Here is an 8,110-nt window from a genome sequence, read left to right as displayed (position 1 = left end):
GGGTTCGGCCATATGCTTGAGGCAACACTTTTGGAATGCAGTTCATTTTAATAAAATTAACCTTCCCAATCATCGATAAATGTAATGAAGCCCACCTGCCCACATCACTCGAAAACCTATTAAAGGCTCAAAATTAACTCTGACTAAATCACATAAGTTTGCTGGGAGTACAATACCCAAATACTTTATGCCCTGTTATGGCCACTGGAAGGCGCCTGGCTGAAAAGCCGTTACTGGGCAGTACGCAGTCAGAGCTAAAGCTTCGGATTTAGACCAATTAACTCTGTATCCTGAAAATTTAGAAAAGGAATTGATAATTCTGTGGAGGCAAGGCATATATCTAGTAGGGTCGGAGACAAATAATAAAATATCATCTGTGTAAAGCAAAAGTTTATGCCCCACACCTCCTGCCATCACCCCTGGAAAATCATCCTCTTATCGCGGCTGCTAATTTTTCCAGGGCAAGACAGAACAATAATGGGGAAAGAGGGCAACCCTGCCAGGTGCCCCTATCCAGAGTAAAATAATCTGAAATTAATCCATTTGTTTGTACCACCGCTACAGGGTGTCTATATAGTAACTTAATCCATCCAATAAAGTATTCCTGAACCCGTATATTTCCAGAATCTTAAAAAGATAATCCCATTCTACCATATCAAATGCCTTTTTGGCGTCAAGTGAGATGGCAGCGACCGGTGTCTGATCATTCGCCACTGACCACATTATATTGATTAGATGCCTGATGTTATCAGAAGAGCTGTAGCCCCAAATAAACCCCACCTGCTCTATATGTATGAGAGATGTCATAACTTAATCGGTTAGCCAGAATGTTTGCCAAAATTTGTACATCTAGCTGGATCAGAGAAATTGGACGGTAACTCTTACACTCACTTGGATCTTTGTCCTTTTAAGAATCAGACTGATCCAGGCTTGTGTCATGGTTGGGGGAAGCTTTCCATTCTTTAATGATTGAGCCCTGATCATCATCGTTAGGTGTGTAAATATTAGCCGAAATCAACCTTTGCCCCTGAATGTCTGCTAAAACAATAATGACTTTTCCTATTTTATCTTTAATCTGTTTGAGAAATTTGAATTGTAGATGTTTACTTACCATTGTAATGACTCCCCTACTCTTACTCGAGCCAGCACTAAAGAAAACATGTCCATCCCATATCTTCCCAAATTTTTCAGCTTCCTGCAGGGAAAGATGCATTTCTTGAAGAAACACTATATCATATTTCTTATGCTTTAGAAGAGAAATAGCCTTCCTTCTTTTTATGGGGTGCCCCAACCCATTCACATTCCATGTGGAGAGAGATAATCCACTCATATTACATATTGTTATAATAAAAAAATGTGTGTCAAAAGCAAGATTATACAAACCACATTCCCTATTAATGCAACAATCAAACCCCGAACTTCCCCCCGAACAAAACAAACAGAAAAAAGAAAAACGTGCACATTAACCCCGCGCACGACAGCGCCAACCGGCATCAATCCCTCTAAACTCAAAAGGTCCATGTTCGCCTACGAGAGCCCCCGCGACAACTTTGCCATCGGATTGCTCAAGACCGGTGCTTCTGCACAAATTTTGTGAGGCAAAATTACATAACAGAAAATACTTTGTAAAACAAGGCCCCAGCCAACAGGCAGAATAAACACAAAGAACATGTAGATTCATTCACAGAACTGTCTTGAAGGTGTGTTCCTCCGCAAAACAAATTCCAGCTGATATAAAGCCGTTCAGTTTCCTCGGATAGACAAACAATTGTTCAGTGAGCTGGCTGATTATGAGTATGGCAGATGACGTAATCATTCTAATGTCCCTTAAAAATACTCCACAAAAACAAACTCCTGCCAACAGGAGGCATAAGCACAAAGAACGAACAGATTCATCCACAACACTGTCCCGAAGCAGTGTTATTCCACAAAACAAACTCAAGCTGCTAGGCGGAACCAGCACAAAAAGAAACAAAACAGGCATCCCAGTTCCTCGGATGATCAAGAGTAAAATTCACTCGGAGGCCGCATAAAAAAAAATACACCATGACTTAGTCTGTCAACTTTATAAAAGACGTCCTTTATGTGAGCATGTAGATATTTTGTGGTAATCCATAGTGTCCATTCTCAGTCTGGCTGGGAACTTCAGTGTAAAAACGGTCTTCCGTCAGTGCAAAAGTTTCTTGGAGTGTCATGCCACAAAACAAACTCCAGATGCAGGCGGATTAGCGGATAATTCCCTTTCTGATGACTCCAGATAATCTATCCGTTTCTCAACATCTGCCACTGTGTGCCACAACATCTGCCACAGTTGTGACCAACTCAGAGAATTTTGTTTCCATCGCTGTAATCAATCAACGTATTACAGCGAGATCCTCCAAGTCAGCAACAACCTTCATCAACATCACCTGACACTGGACAGTTGACGCTGAACATGAAAAGAATAAAAAAAATTAGCAGAGTTAGTCGCTCACAGGTCTGCTTCTTGCATGGCGTCACGTGACCTTTGCTGTAGCTCTTGAAAACGTAATCTTGAAAACAAATCCTGGCTATTTTAAACCTTTAATGTTCAGAACTAAAATGTACTGTTGATACGGTCAGTACAATAGCCTTTTTTTAAATTGTCCTTTTTTTTTTTTTTTTTTGTTAATTGGGTTTTGCTGACGCAACTTGTTTTTGCTAGCTAGCTACCAATTTTAAACCACACGTTCATGCTACAAACTGCTGACACATGAGCATGGAAGAAAAAGAAGCACATCTTGCTATGCATAGCTATGCGAGGAGAACATTAAGTGCTGAATTGGATGCTGTTGCTGGACTGTCTGGACTGGCGCCTTTACCCGATACATCTGAATCAAATCCTGCCAAACAAAGCAAACCGAGTACCGACAGTCCTGTGGTGAGTGATGCTCTGATCATGAGATTTCTGCAGAGAATGGAGGCCATGCAAAAAGAGAGACTACGCCAATTCTGGGGGTTGAAGAAACAGTCATTGAGAACACATCTTCAATTAAACAAATAATCGACTCCTTGGAATACCATGGTGAGCAGGTAAAGAATTTGACTGAAAAAACTGAAGGACTCGAAAAGAAAATGGAAAAACTTGAGAAAGACAATGCTGAACTTCATGAATTGTGTAACGATTTGGATGCTTACAAGAGAAGGTGGAATCTGCGTGTTGCTGGAATTCCAGAGAAAGCAGGAGAGAATGTGAAGGGAATGATCATCGAACTCTTCAGCCAGGTTTCACCAAGCAGAGCTGCCGCACGGAGTTGACATCGCTCATCGGTTGGGGCCACGTTTTGCCTCTGAAAAATCTTCTCGCCACCTAATTTTAATAGTTAATAATAGTTATCATAATGCTCTCAGCGGGACAAAGTGTGGAAAGACACCAAAACCTCTGACCTTCTCAAGGAGAAGAAAGATAAGGATGCAAGGACTCTTCTGTGGCTGGTGGTGGTAGAGAAGGCGGGAAGGGAATAGGGCTTGCTTTCACAGCCCCTTTCCTGTCACTGAGGGTAAAAGATTGATCGCTACAGATGTAACCAACATTCAAAACATGAACAAGGCTTAAGCTCATTCAATATTCAATAAGCATTTGCCTCTTCAGTGGGTAGCTTGGTAATTGTGCGGCTGTTTATTTTATTATTTTATTTTTTTATGTGTCCCTTTGCTCAGGACAAAATCCTTAGGAGGAAGTTATTTTATTTTTTTGTCTTTGAAAACTATACATTTTATGTCTTTGAGGCATTAAGCTAAACATTTATTTTAATGTCATTATTAATGTCTAGCCTTCCTTTTTCTCCCCTCCCCTCACTATAGTTAGAAGGTTATTACAGTTATTAAATGGTTTACATTGAATTACTCTTTTGGGGTTTTAAAATGGTTATTGCATGAAAAGCAGATAATTAAGGTTTTTTTATTTTTTATATCTGAACTCAAAATTTGAGCATCTTGTTGCCGGGTGGGCATGTTGGTGGTTGTGTTTGCACTTTTCTGAGTGAAGTAGTGGTTTGAGTGAGTGTATTTATTTGGTTTACCTTTCTTAATTTTGTTCTTTGTTCATGTCATTTTCATTAATTTCTTTTAATGCCAGGGGGCTCAGGGATAGTGTCAAATGGAAAATATTGCTAAAACACACAAGTCAGATTTTTTTTCCCCTTCAGGTATGTCATTTAACTAAAGACAATTACAAATGGTGGAAATCACAGTGGGGTAATGAAATACGGATTTCACATGGCACTGAAAACTCAGCAGGAGTAAGCATTTTTAGAAACAAATTTGATGGGGACATTAGGGTCAGATTCCGATAGTTTGGGTCACTTTTAGTTGATGGTGATTTCATTGAATCAACAAACAGTAATTCTAGCCAACATATATGGATACAACAATTCACTGGATTATTATGATTTTTCTTCTTTTCTTTTTTTTCTTTTTTTTTTGACAGATTAGAAATGTACATTCCATAATGCATCTTTACTAGGAGGAGATTTAATGGAACTACTGACAATTCTTTGGATGGATATCCACCCAAGAGGACAGCTTGTTTTAGCCCAGCACTATTAGCCCTAATAGATAAATTTGATTTGTTGGACATTTGGAGAGAAAGATTCCCTAATAATTTTGAGTTTACCTGGACCAACAAGAGTGGGTCAAGGCAGTCTCGTATTGATTATCGGCTCATCTTAAAATGTATGTCCAATTATGATCTATCTGTTGGCATTCAATGTACTCCCTATATAGATAGATCACAATACGATCTTTATTAATACCCCTTTAACAACAGATTATGCACCAGGCCATAGCAAAGCTTCTTTATGGAAACTTAACAGTTCACTTTTAGAATTACCAGAAGTTAAGGAAAAAGGCTAATTATTGGGAATAATCCACAATTCAAAATTCCTACTGTACTAATTGGGAGTTACTTACATTTGAGATTGGAGTATATTTAAGAAGAGTTGGGGCAAATTTGGCCAAAATAAGAAGAGCAGTAGAAGATGGCCTGATCCTGAAATTATCTCAAACCCATAATTTTGATTGCATGTCTTCAGTGGAAAAATCTGAAATTGCAGCTTTGCAGACTACATTGGACGAGATATATTTAATGAAGGCTAGGGGTGCATATATAAGATCCAGGAAAACATGGCTTGAAGGAGGATCTCAATTCTGCATATATTATTTTAAGATTGAAATGTGGAATTTTGCCCTCTCAACAATTGAGCAGCTATGTATTGATAGATTTTTGTGCCAAGTTTTATAAAAATCTTTATACAGGTGCTGGTCATATAATTAGAATATCATCAAAAAGTTGATTTATTTCACTAATTCCATTCAAAAAGTGAAACTTGTATATTATATTCATTCATTACACACAGACTGATATATTTCAAATGTTTATTTCTTTTAATTTTGATGATTATAACTGACAACTAAGGAAAATCCCAAATTCAGTATCTCAGAAAATTAGAATATTGTGAAAAGGTTCAATACTGAAGACACCTGGTGCCACACTCTAATCAGCTAATTAACTCAAAACACCTGCAAAGGCCTTTAAATGGTCTCTCAGTCAATGTACAATGTACAATGCCATTAAATGTCAACAGCTGAAAATTGCCTATTTGTAGTGACCTGATCATTAGCTTTATAGCTAACCTGGCTGACTGTATGAGTCTGCTGTTTTAAATCCAAGTTTCTTGACTGAAACTCCTAGCTACTTAATGGAAATGTTTGTATGTGTCGTCAGATCATTTACTCTTAATGTTACATGGCAGATCCAAACAGACACACTACTAGACACTACAAAAGATCAGTAGTACAGATAGTGCCTTTATAAAACATGAATCAGCAATGTGTGTGTGTGTGTGTGTGTGTGTGTGTGTGTGTGTGTGTGTGTATACTGTGTGTATTTATAAGCAATATCACACAAGCAAGAGTGCGATATAGCCCTACATCAGCACTGTTGTGATTTGGCCGTAGGTAAGTGGGGGTGTTCCTCTCTATTTCGCAGTAGCTGGTGTGCAAGAGTCTTTCACTATAGAAACCGCAATGTCCTCTGCCATTTTGAACAGTATTCCTCTCCAATGTGGAAACTCCGGTAAGAGGTAAGTACCTTGAATTTGTGTAATTAGTCACAAATATGACAAATTTGTTGTGTCTCTCAGCTGTGATGAGCCTTAATGCTGAAGTTGTTAGTTTAAAGCCATTTAAAGCTATTTCCTAGCTTTAGTAGTGTAGTACTAATACGAGCGATCACGGAGTCCTGTTGAATATAAACACTGAGTGACGCTGACTCACTTCACATCACCAACTGGCTCATATTACACATAAAAATGGTCTTTTGCCACCACCTGCTGGCTAAAATATGTAATGCCATCAAATTAAATGTAAAGAGACAGATGGCTCATAACATACTGTATCTGCACTGCTCTTACACTTTAGTTTAGAATGGCACGAACACAAGCGGAGTGATACACACAGTGAAGTGTCCGAGTGCTGATGGTGTGAGACCATCAGTTCTCATGGAACGTCTCTCGTCCAATCAGATTTGAGGACCGGAACTAACTGTTATGTATATATATAATTCATTTAAGTAATATTTCAAAGGATTTATATTTTTAGCACTTGTTACTCACTTATTTTACCAATGTTACAAGAAATAATTATAATAATTACTATCATTATGTTAACCCTGTAAAACAATGCATGTTTAACTTATTTATTCAGGAAGTATATGGTCTGTGAGATACAGGAGGACAATAATAATAATAATATTAAAAGAGTTGTGAGGATACTGGACAACTGGTGCTCTCTGCTCCAGTCCACAACACAAAAAGATGGAAACAGGGCCTTTTGTGCTACTGGTGGTAAGATATCACAAAGCTCCATGGCCCAATCTTGTTTGTGTAACAAACAAATCATTTGTGCAGAATCCTCTTTCCCTGATTAGGAGTATCCATCCCAGACAATTCATACAACACCATGACGTGTCAATGAGAATGTTCATGTACAACAAACTTGAGCAAAATGCAAGCACTCCAGTTGTAATGTTCAGTTCCAGAGTTTGTGTGTGTTAATATGTGTAACTCAAATGTATTGCCTTTTGTAGTTACATGCATGAAAACCTGTAATTTGTAACCAAAAAAACAATCATACCTTTTAGACAACAGACTGCTTTAAAGTGTTTAAAAAACAGACATTCTTTAAAACCTATTTAGCTCAAAATGCCTTGATAGAAGTCAATAAAAGATTTGTCAACTAAATGACAAAAAACTATTTTGTTGAATGAGTCATCATTTATATTCATATTCATGTTCTTCCAAACCCAAACGACTGACTTCTTCTGTGGGAGGAACTCAAAAGGAGATGTCAGGAATAATGATATGGACTGACAGCTTTGCTTTCATTTCAGCCTCATTAGCAGCATCTACATTTTACAATGTATTCTCATATTCTACAGAATAAACTAAATAGGTACAGGTTTTTAAAAAGCACGAGGGAAGTAAATGACAGAATTTTGCATTCACTTGCATTGTTTAGAGGAGGAGGCCTGAAATGAAATCCTAAAAGTCTTAAATTCTGTTTTGATGAAGAAAAAAACTCAGATACATCTTGGATGGCCTGAGGGTGAGTAAATTATCAGCAAATTTTCATTTTTGGGTGAACTATTTCTTTAAGTCACAGTATTCCTCTGATGGCGTCTGTTGCTTTAAGAGTTTGCAACCTTGGATCATATCTGTAGGTGCTTGATTCCATGCTCATGAGAGTGCTGTGACACTGGTCCTGCCCTGATAGTAAAACGAAGCGTGATTGGTTGAAGATAGAACGTTCTACGATTCTACGTACTATGAGTAATGTGGCCATTATCTGACTGGCTTGAGTAGACGATGGGTGGAGTCCACCTATTTATAGATTGTCCGCAGCTCTTGCGCAAGAATTGTTTCAGAATTCTGCCATTCACAAATGCACAGCAAGCGATCCACAAATAAATGCAGGACAGAGTTTGTGTTTGTGAGTAAAAATCTATATTTGTAATACATTTTTTAGTTGCAAGTATAATTTTATTTATTTGTGAATTCACTTTATTTTTGTGCAACTCCTAAAACATATTTGT

Source organism: Myxocyprinus asiaticus, chromosome 37 (genome assembly GCF_019703515.2).
Source record: "Myxocyprinus asiaticus isolate MX2 ecotype Aquarium Trade chromosome 37, UBuf_Myxa_2, whole genome shotgun sequence".
Taxonomy (NCBI): Eukaryota; Metazoa; Chordata; class Actinopteri; order Cypriniformes; family Catostomidae; genus Myxocyprinus; species Myxocyprinus asiaticus.
This window is presented reverse-complemented; position numbering follows the sequence as displayed.